This window comes from Aphelocoma coerulescens, chromosome 3 (genome assembly GCF_041296385.1).
Source record: "Aphelocoma coerulescens isolate FSJ_1873_10779 chromosome 3, UR_Acoe_1.0, whole genome shotgun sequence".
NCBI classification, from domain to species: Eukaryota; Metazoa; Chordata; class Aves; order Passeriformes; family Corvidae; genus Aphelocoma; species Aphelocoma coerulescens.
Genome location: NC_091016.1, coordinates 14703294 through 14717385, shown reverse-complemented (window position 1 = coordinate 14717385; position 14092 = coordinate 14703294). Strand labels below are relative to the sequence as shown.

The following is a 14092-nucleotide window of genomic DNA, read 5'->3' as shown; positions in this document are numbered from 1 at the left end:
CTGAGCAAGAGTGAGCAAAGGGGCTGCTCCTTATCAGTGGCTGGGGTACAGAAAGGGACAAGATCTTCCCACGGTGTGCTCAGCTTTGTGGTGGGAATGAAACTCCAGCTCCTGGCAAGATCCACAAACCAAGCCAAATCAAACCACTCACCATGCTAGGGGGGATGTCTGCAGAGTGAAACAGCTTAATTGCTTATCTTTGTGTACCCTTGTGCACACTGGTATCTTCTCCTTGTGCCATAGAAGCACTGACATCTTTCATATGGAACAGCTCCCAGATGATGGATAGGGAGGAGAAGCAGCACAGGAACAATGTGACCCTGCCAAGGTCCTGCAGTAGCTCAGCACCTGGACTGAGTTTGCTGGAGGGCTCTGCCCATCTGGGCCCCCTAAACGTGCTCTCCAACAGCGGCTGCTTCTGGCTCAGGGCTTCCCAGCCACAGAAAAACATGGAGCTTTGCCTGGTGCTGAGCAAGTGCAGCCAGGGCCTGGGCACGGTGATGCCTGCAGCAAAAGCAGGGGTGCACAGAGGCCTGCTGGTCACTATAACAGGTTATTACCTGCATTTCAATGGTCCCACCAAGGGGAAAAAAGACCCATATTTTCAGTTGCTGCACTGCTCCCAAAGGCAGCAGATCTGCGTTTACCCAGGTTCTCTGCAAAGTGTTGGACTTGTTGGACTCTCTTCATCCTGTTTGCCATCAGCAGGCTTAGACTGGCTTTCAGACAACGTAAGTTTGTAATTTTCTTCCAAAGGCATCAAATGATGTTCAGAGGTGTTTAGCCCCAAAGCAGTTTTCAAACAGCACTACAGAGGGGCTGGGGGGTTCCCTTCTTGCCCCCCATCATGGCTGTTTCATCAAGGGGCAGTGGGAAAGTCTCCAAGTGCCTCCAGTCCCTTTGCATTGCCCCTGTGAGACAAACAACTCCTTGGCATGGGAGTAGCTTCACCACTGGCCACACAAGGGGAATCATGTCTGGCCAAGACCCAGTTCCCACCACAGCACTGGGACCAGGAGAATGAATGCAACACAGTCCCATGCAAGTTAATGCGGTCTGGGGAGGTCCCCTGGTCCCTGGATGATCCATGGAGAGAAACGGGACTTGGTTCATGGTAAAGGGAAACTCAGAGCAGGACCACCACTGAGACAGAATGAAGGTTTTGTGTGGGCAGAGAGGAGGTGCACAGACACAGATCCAGGGAGGGGAGCTGAGCAATCACATCTAGGAATGGCCAGAGAAATCATTGCCACCAGTAGCTTTAGGGTCCTCCCCACCCCATAAAACCCTGTCAGAAAAGCAGGGAAAGGGGGTGGAGGGCAGCAGCTGGTAGGAGGAAAGCGCCAGCACTGAGAGCCTAAGACTCATCTGGGATGTACAGAAATGCAGCTGGGCCTGTCTCTGGCACATCCCCAGCAAGTCCCCCAAAGCTGAGGATCAGACAGCTTTAAATATAAGGAATCTTGATCCTTATAGAAGTGCCAATCCTACACTGGAGTCCTTTGGGAAATAAAACCAACAACGACAAGTCCCTTCCCTTTGGAGCAGGAGCAGGAGCTATGGCTTTGCATCACTAAGCACGTCAACACACATTGGACATGCTCTCCTGCAGTCCCAGCTACTATTTCTGTCCCTGGGTTTCCACAGCTTCTTCCAGAGATGCCAGTGTGGTATCCAATTAACTCATCAGTCACAGCTCCACGAGCTTTGCTGGGTGCAGACTCTCAAAGACATAAATAATAAATAGGAAAACTTAACATCTTGCTTCTGTTCCCCTGCTCCTTTCGATTGCAAATGCATCTGGTGCAGTCACCTTAGTGCATGCTCACACAAACACACACACACATGCACATGGAGACACCAAGTGCCTGCACTCCACTTTGATTAATTGTGCATTTGGTGACGAGTTCAGCTTGTGGCAAGGCTGTGCACACGACTAGAAAACAAGGCTGGCTTTAATAGACCTAATTTTCATTAATCTTGTTGCCTCTCTCTGCCTCACTGCTGAAAGGAACTGAGGTTAATCAGAAAAAAGGAGTCTCTTTCGTGGAGCTGGTGGGAGGTTGCAACAGGGCTGCATTGGTTATTTTCCATACTCCCCTGAGGCTCATGTAGGAACAGACATTTAGTCCAAACTATATTACTTGGCTAACAAGATTTACAAGCAGTTTGAGATAATGCAATCATTTCCAAAATTAAGGAAGGGCATTCTCTAAAAAGTAAAGCTTGGGAGGAGGGTGCCAAGGGCTCATTTTCTCAAAATTCATTATCTGCAGCCTGGGTTTTGCACACGTGTGTGTGTGTTGCTTTCAGACTATGACGACTGAATTAAAGGCCAGCTCTACAGATTCAGAGCTTGCTTTATGTGCAGCATCATTTTTCATCCTCACCCAGAGTTTCTCCTTCCCTCTGCTTCCCATGAATTTTATACAAACAAATAATAGCACCTAAGCAGGGTGCCCAGCCTTGTCTCATCACCCGCTGTGTGTTACCCCACGCAGCCTTCCCTTGTGAGGAGCAATGCAAAAGCAGAACATGCATCAATACCAACAGGAATGCTGAGCTAATGCAATAAAGCTCTCCCAGATGGATGCCTGCTTCCCAGTGTGTCAGATCCCCAGGGAGTCTGCCTGCTTCCTTATTCACCTGAAGCTGTGGAGTAATGTGGTTAGCTTTCCAAAATGATCGATGGTCGCTGAGTCACAGGAATCAGAGATGGAAAAACCAACTGCATCATGCTACTGTCCACCACCTCACCTATGGATGCATCCATGCCTCTACTCATAAACTTCCTGCTGCTCGTGCAGGATCCCTCCCTAGGGCCAAGTACATTTGGATTTTAAATTACTCCAGTGGTGGGGTTCCCAGAGTGTCCCTGAAGTCTGTGAGCTAACCGAGCAGACGTCACCTACTGTACTGACAGTCCTTCCTTCCCAAATGACTAATTTTCTCTGGTTCCATCATCCTTGCTGAGCTCCAGCATCCTGCTGAGTTCCCTGCCAGTAAACAGTCTTGTCTCGGTTCCACCAAGCTCTGCACACACATTTCTGCTGTTTCACTACAAGCAAATCCCTCAGTCTTTCTCTGCCCGTGTCTGTGGTCCTCCTGGGCTGTGCACTGAACCATGCCCATGTATGCAGCTGAGGTTTTAGTGCAGAAGGATGAGAAGATGTGGGCAGTCGTGGTTGAAAGGGCAGGATGGCCAAAGCAGAGGAACTCTGAGGACTGTGCTCAGCACAGCAGAAGATGCACTGAGGTGTGACTGGAGCAGCAGAGAGAAGAGCAAAGGATCAAACCTTGCTCCCCCCCAAACAAAAGAATGGAGCACATTAGAAATCCTGCATGGCTGTAAAGACAAACCACCTTCATGCACTTCATCTGCCAAGTTTCACGTGTGCAACAAGGTCTGCTAAGTGCACAGGATGTTTAATATTAAATGTTCGATTCATTATTTACACCACAAAAAGTGCATTCTAAGGAGCTCTTCCAAGGCGAGCAATGTGCTGAGCCTGGCCCCAGAAAACCTCCCTGCTGGCTCCTCCCAGCAAGGCCAAGGGGAACAAACTCTTTAAAAGTCTGGGAACACATCCACCAGCAGCAGGGGTCTATGTAGGTCATGGTGATGCAGCGGAGCCTGGGGCTGGGGCCAGGCTGGCCAACGCTGCCTGGGGCCAGCACTGTGCCTGGGACTCTTTCCCCAAGCTCCTCCTGCCAACCAGCTCTGCCCATGGCATGGTGCCCCTCCAGGCCCTCCCTCCTGAGCCAGACCATGGGGAAAATGTCCTGCCCGTGGTCTTTTCTGATTTCTGACAAGGTGAAGGCACCAAGGGGGAAAATGAACAATTTCAAAGGAGGACAATGACATCAACACAGAAAAGGGGAGAGGCTGGACAGGGAGCTCAGCAATCCAGGTTGTGAGCATAGGGGAACTCTGGATGTAAGTGTGAGGAAACAGGACTGTGAGGCTGCAGAGAGGGACTCTTACTAGAGATGGTGGGGAAAACTCCAGATCTCTTTGGAAATCCCTCTCATTTCACATGGATACAAAACAGAGCTGGGTTGCCAAACAAATACAAGAGAGTTAAAGCTAAAGGTACCTACCAAAGCCTTCGATCCAACCTCAGATAGTGCTTCTTTGAAAGAAAAAAGTGTTTTTCTCTTAACTGGTTAATAGTTCAGACTCTGGCCAAATTTGTAGGAGCCTACAGAGAACCTGAGGATCAGCTCACATCGCTAATGTCTGCCCATTATCCTTGTGCTGCTGCTGGGAGCACGGATGGACCCTGCCTCCTGCAGCTTTCTCTTGGGTCTGTGCCAGCCTGTCCCAAATCCAATGCTGCCATGCCCAAAACCACCCTGTGGCTCAGGGCTAGGCAGGCAGGCTGCCCTTCCCATATCTTTGGAAGTCCTGACTGTTTTATTTCGGAAATACTGATAGCAAGGACCATCTTCTGAAGCAAAGAGTGAGCTCGTGAATTATGCCACCAGCAAGGCTTGTCTCCCAGCACACCACTGGGATGGCTGTGACATAAACAATGTTTTCCAGGGGGTTTCATGTTGATGCATTCAGAGTACCTCATTGCCTGCCTCCCAGACACAGGAGCTGCTTAGGAGACATGACTTTTCAGAGAAAGCAGCTATGGTATTTTCCCCTTGCACAGAGCAAGGGAAGAAAAAAAAAAGGGAAAAAGTTTGCAGCAAAAGCCAGCAGCACACAGTGTAAGAGACTTTCAGCTGATCCCTTTATCCCCACCACACCGTGATGAGCCAAAGTTGGACACTTTCATATCAGTGCTTCTCCCACAGAGCTTCCACCAGAACCTTCTCCAGCACTTCAGTGCTTTCCATTCCTGCGCGGACTTCTATTTTGTTGGGGAGGAAATGAAACTCAAAACTCCAGAAAATGCAATGTAAAATCCTATTGCACCCAAACTCCATGCAGATCAGAGAATGTGCCTCCTCATGACCAATGCCCATGTGCTTAGCAGCAAAACACAGAGAGCTGGAGAAAGCTCCTCACCCAAATGCCACCATGCTGAATATTTCCAAGTGTACCTGATGGAAGGCCACAGCCTTCAGCTTCCAGGTGCCCAGTGGTTTGCATAGTGCACTTCCAAACCACTCACTGCTCACCGGCAGGGCTGCCTTGCTCTGAGTCAGCAGAAGCTGCCTGAGACACTAAAGCTGCTCAATGTGATGGAAGAAGCAGCAGGCAAAATCGTGTAACTCATCAGACAATGTAAGATATCATAAGTAATAAGCAGCAGTGGCAGTCTACAAAGTGGTTTATAAAGGGCTTGATGAGTAACTCAGCTGAGCCTCTGGATTACACGCAAGACGAAATCATTTCATTTCTGTCATGCAGCAGCCCATCTGCAGTGTGCAAGGAACCATCCCTGCTTCTCACATCTCGAGAGCTTCTGATAAAAGGCTGAGAATCTCGCTGCCAAAACCAGGAAACACAAGGCAAATTTTTCACTTGCTCCTGAAAGAGACGAGAGATTCTCTATGCCAGATTTCTGTAATTGGGGAGCACTTGACAGGCACAGATGTGCAAATCCTGAAATGGACACACAACTGTGAGAAGTTCGAGAAGGGGGCCATGCTGGTTGATTGCTGCTCCCCAATTCAAAACCAGATTTGGCTGGAGGCACTGACTTACATCCTATAAAACTGCACTGATTTCTGCCCTGTGCAATACTGCTGAAATTCAAGGGACTAAATGCCTGCAAGGGGGACCCAGAGTGAACCTGCACACTGTCAGGCGCAGGAGCTACAAGCACCCACTTCTCTGATCCAATCACCACCTCCAACATTAGCAGTCCTGCTTCCTCAGCAGAGCCTCCCTGGCTATCTGCCCAGGGGATCCTACTGCTTCAGCTTTCCTAATCTCCCTGCATTTTTCACCAGACTGTCTCCATTCTGGCTTCTCACAGAGGGTCCCTGAGTAAGCCACTCTCTACTTTGATTTGCTTGAATAATTCAGAGACATGGAGAAGCCAACAAAGAACTTGCCTGATTCTCCTGAGGGTTTTGAGTCAGCATCTTTGCATCAACCTGCAACATGGAAATCTGCTGCACGTGCAGCATGTGTGTTACATCCTAGGCACATGCTTCCTTGCAGGTTTGCCTGGAAATGCACAGCAAGGCTGATGTGGCCAAAAGGCACTTGGCTCCCTGCAGAGCACTCATAGAGTCAGACTGATAAAGAGCATTCCCCCAGGACTGACAGGACTTGAGCCCTGATACTTCTCTGCTTGCAGAGACAATGTGGGATGGGGTGGGCAGCTGAGCACGAGCCAGCTCATCCCCACACTCCTTGCGAGGTGAGTCCTGCTTGCTGTTAGCGAGCTTCTGCTGGAGGGCAGGAAGGCTCTGCACAGGGATCTGGACAGGCTGAGGGGCCGAGGTCAATGGTAGAAGGTTCAATAACCCCCTGCAGCACTGCAGAGTGGCTGGAAAGTGGTCCAGCAGAAAAGGACCTGTGGGTGCTGGTTGACAGTGTCTGGACATGAGCCAGCTGTGCCCAGGAGGCCAAGGTGGCCATGGGTATCCTGGATTATATCAAAAACAACATGGCTGGTGGGACCAGGGCAGAGATTCTTCCTCTATACTCAGCACTGCTGAGGCCTCACCTCGAGTGCTGTGTCCAGTTCTGGGCCCCTCAGTTCAGGCAGGACACCGAGGTGCTGGAGTGAGTCCAGAGAAGGGCAATGGAGCTGGTGAAGGGTCTGGAGCACAAGTCCTGTGAGGAGCAGCTCAGGGAGCTGGGGGTGCTTAACCTGGAGAAAGGAGGCTCAGGGGAGACCTTATCACTCTCTACAACTCCCTGACAGGAGATTTGACCCAAGGTGGGGGTTGGCCTCTTCTCCCAGGAAACTAAGTGACAGGACAAGAGGAAATGGCCTCAAGCTGTTCAGACTGGACATCAGGAAGAATTTCTTCACTGAAAGGGTGGTCAGGCATTGGAGCAGGCTGCCCAGGGAAGTGGTAGAGTCACCATCCCTGGAAGCATTCAACAAATGACTGAATGTGGCACTCAGTGCTGTGGTTTAGTTGACATGGCAGTGTTTGGTCAAGGCCTGGACTCGATGATATCAGAGCTCTTTTCCAATCTTAATGATTCTGTGATTCTAAGCAACAATGCACTCCTGGGCTCTTGCCAGGAGAGCTGGCTTCATGTCAAATGGAAAGACATCAGGAGAAAACATCTTCAAAATGCTTCTGATCACTGCCTTGCACTTCAGGGCACTGTGCTGAGGGAGAGCTGCCCCAGCCACCCTCCCTTTTGCATCCCCTGTGTGCAGTGGCACCACTGCCACCACCTGAGAAAACCCCTGGCTGGACTTTGGCACAGCTGAGGCACCTCAGGCATGGGGAGAGTGGGTCCTAGCTTACTCCTAGGACAGCCATTTCCTGAAACTCATCCACCTCTCACACAGCCCTCTGCTGCTTGAGGTAGCACAGACAACATCCTCCAGCCCCCACAAGCTCATCTGCCTCCTGCTCGGCAGCAGCAGGCAGGCTTTTGGCTGCAGATTTCACCAGCAACCCCAAAGTGGAACTCTCCATTCTATGACATTTCCAGGCAGCCCTGCTGCTCCAGCACCTCTTGCTCTGCGTGGTTCAGCACTAGCTAGAGCTGATTTTAAACCCTGAAGAGTTGGTTTCCACCATGCCACAAAGAGCCATATAACAGCACCCTGAGAATCGCCTGGTGTTCAGAGGAGGAGAGTTTTGTTATGAAAGAGGACAGAAGTACCTGGGATAGTCTAGTTAAAAAATAATTTGGAGCAACCCAATTGCCAATGCTGTTTTTTATGAATCTCTGGGCTGCCATTGCTCCTGGCTGGTGGCAGGTGGGAGTCCCTGCAGCAGTCACTGTCTGGCCCTGCTGGAGTGTGGGGTGTGGGAGTGGACTCAGCAGCTCCTGTGCCATGGCTGACACGTCCAAGGCACAGCTGTGCAAGCCAGGCTGGCTGGATGTGAGGCCAGGAGCACACCAAGCTGAGCCTAGGGAGCAGGCTGGCTTCCCAAAGCACAGCAAGGTAACAGCACAGTCCAGCCTTCCCTCCAAATTCATGACCATGAGACATCTGCGCTTTGCTGCCTTTGTCCATCTGCTCCAAAACAAAGACTCACATCTCTGACGGCAAAAAACACGGCACAAACAGCTGCCCTTCACCCAAGAACCCAAAAACTACCCAGGGAAATGTGCAAACCCTGGCTCCTCCTGCTCTACAGCTGGGGCATTGTCAGTAAGGAGATGGGAATAAACCCCTTCTGGCTGAAAGACAGCTTCCGAGAGGGCTGTGGTGAGGCAGAGCATTTCTATTCTGAGCCACATCTCATAAGGTCTCCAGCACACGGCTGCTTTCCCAGACCTTGCTTTAACTTCTCTGGAATGATGGGAGGGGAGGGGCAGGCCATGGAGCCTGCCTTCCTGGGGGGCTGCCTTTTGGCACCATGACAGTGGGCTTTCAGTTGCAAGGGGGAAACATAAATATGCCAAAGTGCTGCGGGCCGTGCTGTCAGTCAGTTCAGTACACCTAATTCTGCAACATCAAATGGTTCAGGCTGTCCAGTGCTCATTTCCTAATTTATTCTCCCAGGCTGAGATAGTTGGTTTGTGCCTGTGTAGCTCCTCTGCAAGGCAGATTCAGAGACTATCCCAGCTGGGTAGTAAACCAGGATAACGGTGTGCTGCAGCAGAGGAATTAGCAAATGGAAAGGAAAGCAGAGTGAGGGGACGAGCATGGAAGAGAGCTGGCAGGAGCCATCACGTCTGCAGTGATTTATTTTCAATTTCACTTATGAAAACCTCTCTGGGCACAGATTGCCTTTCCCCACGTCGTCTTTGTTATCACTCCACCTTGAGACCGGGTGATGTGGGCGTTTGATAGACTACCTGGAAGCCCAGTTTATTTCCCTGGTGTTTCCCTGTGGCGTGATGAAAGCTCTGCTTCAGAGAGCTGTGCCAGCCACAGCCAGGCAAAGCCCTTGCTGTCCCCAAGGCAGGCCTGTGCTGCAGTGCCCCAAAGAACACCTGCGTCCCCACCTCTGAGGTGCATCTCAATTCCTCACAAGTGGAGAGTCTGCACACCAGCCAGCACAGGATCTCTTTGTGTGGGAAGCAAAATCAAGCAGGGAGTTTCCTCCTCTTGCACTGATAGAGACCACAAATGTCTCCCTTACAGGTGGCAAGCTGCCAATGACTCTCAAACGTGCTGTGGCCTGGACCATGCTCAAGAAAGCATCTCGTCACATTAATAGCATTATCAGTTATCGATCAGCTTTTTTCCTCTCCTGCCTTTTGGTCATCAAAGTGTTGAGGGCTGGTGCTGCTCCAAAGAACTGGATTCCTTCCACGAGAGTTTTGCACCCATCTCTTCTCCCCAAATAGCTCATGTCTTCCACCTCCCCATGGGTTTGTGAGACCTAATCAGCCAGACCCAGGAGCACCTGCCATCCTGCATTTTGGACCCTGGACAGGACAAACTGCAGCAAAATTAAATAAAGGGCACTGATTTTACAAGCCAAATGCTTCTTTGGAGCAATGGAAAAACACCTACTTCCCCTGTTAAACCAGGATTTGTACATCTGCCTTCAGCGTCTCGCACAAGGAATTATGGCTGCCTCATCGGCAGGATTTAGAGCTGCAGTCAGCTCAGAAAGATCACAAGGCCGTGTTTTCTTTCTGACAGATGTATGGGTTTATCACATCCTCTCATTTGAATACATACCCCCTTGAGTACATATACCCAAGGTGTCTTTGGGTAGAACTCTGAGAATGTGAGTGAGAGAAGATCCTGGCTTTTTCCTGAGTTAGGCTCCCTGTCCAAGCACAGCAGGACTGATAGCACAAGGCATGCTGGAGAACGTGTTTCCTCACTTGTGCATGTACCATTTTGGGTCTAATTCACCCTGGCTGACAGCTACTAATTTGACAAGTACTTTAACCAGACATGTTTTTAGAGTGTTTCCCTTGCTCATGCGTGCTGGGCTACACCGTTGCACACTGTGATTGTGCATCTAAAATTATGAGAGCTGATAAACTGAAGGCAGAAAAGGCAGTTAGAGCTCAAGCAAAAGCCTGCCAAGTTTCTAATAAAATTCAAAACACAGCAATATTTAAGAGCGTACACGAAGCCAGCATTTGTCTGTGTTTCAGTCTGCCTTGAAATCCCCTGAGCAATCAACCCACATGGAGGCAGCTTAAGGAATGGAAAAATCAGTCACTTCTATTTCTCATGTCTTTTTTAGTCTGCAAAGTACAATATGCAGTGGGAAAATAGGATCCAAACCACTTACTCCGCAACAAAAGCAATTTTGGTTGTTTTCAACTTGAGAAAACCAATGATACCAGTTCCTAAGGCCTGCCATGACAGAAGTCCATGGATGCCTGACCAACCACCTATCCTCAAATATGATGTTTCTTAAAAGAAACCTGAAGTCCCCAAATTATCCTTTAGTTCCATGGGCACTAAAGAAACTTGCTCACAAGTCTAAGTAACAAAAAAATCGATTCCTCCCACCATTACAACTGCAATTCTTAGCTATTTAGTGTCCCACTCCCAAGTGCAGGTTTTTAGTCACTCCTTGTTAAATACCCAGAAGGGAAGAGGCATTTATGCTGCATCTGTGGTCATCTCTTACAGACCAGGTTTGGGAGATCTCAACTGCCAAGGCTCCTAATCCCCCCTAGTCCTGCAATGAAAACAGAAGAAACAGCTCTCTGCTGACAAAAAGTGCCCCTCAGAGGCCTTATTCAGGCCTAGATGGATAGCTGGAGAAATCCTTAGGAAAGCTTTCACTGAACAAGATGCCAACAGCCCTGGGTTGCAGGTGATATTTCCTGAGCTCTGATGATGTGAAGTTGCACCCTGGTGTTTGGCACAACCCTTTAAAATCACCACCTTGTGCAATAAGATCATTTTTCTAAATATCATAGGTGACATTTTAGCTGCTTGTTTTACCAACTGGAATTCCAGCTCATGTGGTATGAGAAGTAGTGCCCTACAATGAGAAATACTTTTGTTTGTGAAAATTTTGGCTCTAAATTTCACATCAGAAGTACTAATTGCCCTTACGGTTGGAGCCTTTCCCAGTTTTCCTTTTGAATATAAGGGATCTCAGATCCTTAAACAAGGCAGCATGAATCACTACATTTGAGTGGAGGCCACTTGCAGCTCTGGCTTAAGGAAAAACTCTTTATATCCTCTAAATGTCCACAATTCTCTTTAGAAGAATAATATTTACTATCAGACCTGCCCAAAAATGTCTTGCTAGAAGTTTTTCCCCACCCAAAACTTATATTGAACTATTTTCTGAAAATGTCAAGCCCTCTCTATTCTTCAGACAAAATGTCTGACTACCACATTTCCCCTGGCTAATTTTCGCAGTATTCTTTTCAGTGTTCTTTTTAATTCCTCCTACTATTATTATTATTAAAGTATCTAATTCCCTGCCATTACTTCACATCCTCACTGTTGCTGATTCCTACCCCTTTCTTTGACTTTCAGCATTTCACTGATTTCTCAACACTGTCAAAAAATGGAGGGGAAGAACGACTGCTCTCTTACTTCTTTTTGCTAAACAGTTTTCTCAATTCTGAAATGCTGCAAGTTACCACAGCCATGGTTTTACTTTCATTTGCCTTATCAGAGATTTCTTCCCATAAACTCAGGGAATTCTGGGAAAGATGGAGAGTAGAAAAAGAGACGTTTAAAGAAGAAAGTAAATAAAGAACTTCTTCCCCATCCCTACCAGGGTCTTGACAGTCACATATGGTCCTGTTTCATAAGATTGAATAAGAGCCAGAAAACAAAGAAAAAGTGATGATTCTAGGGTTTGGGTTGGTTTAGGGATTTTTCCTGGATTAATCTAGCATTTTCTTATTTCAACACTCTTAAGGTTTTGTATTTTTTCAGTTAAATTTCTTTTCTCCCTCTTCAACGAGGGACTGTGTAATTCAGACTATGTAATAACTTTGCCTATTTAATATTCCACCAGCTCACCTGGCATTTGCCTCCAAAAATAGGGCTCAGCACTGATTATCTCTGGTTATGGGAATAATTAACTCCCCACAGGCAAACCCGCGTTGTGCATCGCGTCCGAACACCATTCCGCAATCCTTTGTGAAAAGAAAGCTGCGAGACACAGGTCACATCCCCTGCCCTGCTGTCTGCTCAGGATGCACCCCGAGGGCTCTGTCCTGGGGAAACACGGTCTCCAAGGACAATCCAGGCCCGGGAAGCCCAGGCACAGGCAGTTTCCTGGTTACAAGGTATTTGTCTTCCGCACCAAGCGTCCGCTTCCCGTTGGTGAGATACAGAGCACGAAAGCTCTGGGGCATTATCAGCCTAAGTCAACACGTCCTATTAATAATAATTACTTCTGCATTGCATATTGCCTGGCACCCTCAGCCAGACTGAGCTCTGCTTTCTGCATCACAGCCCTACCCATGCTCGTTACCACACAGTTTACAAACAAGGCAATTACTTGGGTGATTACAAAAGCTACAGATATGGCAGAAAGACTTTTTTTTAATCTCTTGAACCATCAGAAAACTTCCAGGCTAAAAAAAAAAAAAAACACCCAAAAAAGCCCCCCAAAAAACCCCAAAACCAAACCAAACAATAAAGTGATTGTTACAGGGATTAAATTATTTTTTCCCCTCATATTTGCTTAAGTGTTTGCCTTTTTCCTGGTTACTGGTTATTATGGATTACTGCCCTAATCATGCTGGCATCAGCACTGCCAGGCCCTGTTTTTTGTGGGGAGAAGGGGAGCAGAGGAATGTGAGCAGGTAGGTGCTGCTGAGCTGGGGAAAAGCAATTCAAGGCAAGACGGCTGAGATGGACCAAAGTGACTGGCTCAGACAGGGACAGAGGGAATCACTGCCCCATAATTGCCAAGTTTCAGCTATTTTCAGAGCATAACTAAGATTGTCTGCTTTTAAGTCTGAATCATAACTCTTACAGTCCTTTAAACTGTCAGATTAAGAGAGGTAAAAAGAAAACCTGGAAAAAGGACAAGGCAAACAGAAGTTAACATTCAGAGAACACTCCTGATACCTCTCAATGTTTATAAATGCTAAAATCTTAAGCTTTCCTACTTCCACTATCTGTCACAGACAGCAAATCCTGGCTCTGCAGGGCAACACCATGGACCCACACTGTTTTGGACAATGACATCATGTTCCTGCTGTCCAGTATCCTCTCCATCCAGCCAGACACAGATGCGCCCTTGTTTGGCCCATCAAATCAATGCTCTTACATTTTCTGAAAGCCCTGTGTCTCCCAGGTACACAGATCAGGACATGCAAGCCATGAGCAGCTGCCCTTGCAATGCACATTAAGGGACACAGACTAATTAGGAGGCAGATGCCAAGGAATATGAAAGACCTCAAGGAATTATTTTTTAAAAGAAGCTATGTCCCAAACCCATGAGGTTCTACTCCAGCTTTGAAATGCAGTGTGTAGAGCTGAAGCCAGCCTTTCAGCTCAGCAAATGCTAAAGCACATCAGAAACCCTGGGAAGGTCTGCTGGTTTCCCTCAAGAGACACTTGACTGAAGCCAGCAAGAGGAGGCTCTGAATAGGACACAGCTGCTGGTTTTCTCCTCCCAGCAGACTCAAGTCCCACCTGCGGGTTGCTGAATTTCTCAGAGCTCACCCCAAAGCCCTCCAGCTGGCAGGGGAGTTGCTGGAATGCTGCAGGCTGCTCCCAGAGCCCTGTGCCTTACTTTCCCATCTCCAAGGGCACGATTTATGGGGGAGTTAGGTTTGTAGAAAGTCTACAAAGTCCTGTGAGTGGGATGGTGCTAGCATGGCATTGGATGTGAAAATGCTGCTCCATCACCTGAAGGTATAAGCTACTGTGGGTGCTGGGAGAGAGTGAGTGGAGAGGGGTGATGCACGCAAACTGGAGATGTTGGATGCCACATGCAGCAGGGCAAAGATTTCCCCCATTGGCCTCAGACACCTATTTTTAAACTACTGCATATGTTTTCTTTCATTACCAGTCATACTCATTTGCTTTGAAAGGAGGTTACAAATAAGGAGAAAGTCCCTCAGTAATTGACTGGGTGA

General features: G+C 48.3%; 1 protein-coding gene across 5 annotated transcripts in view; it reads right to left on the bottom strand.

Moving 5' to 3' along the window:
* SLC8A1 (solute carrier family 8 member A1) overlaps positions 1-14092 on the bottom strand; it is a 128129-nt gene that overhangs the window by 65058 nt on the left and 48979 nt on the right. The window lies entirely within an intron of this gene.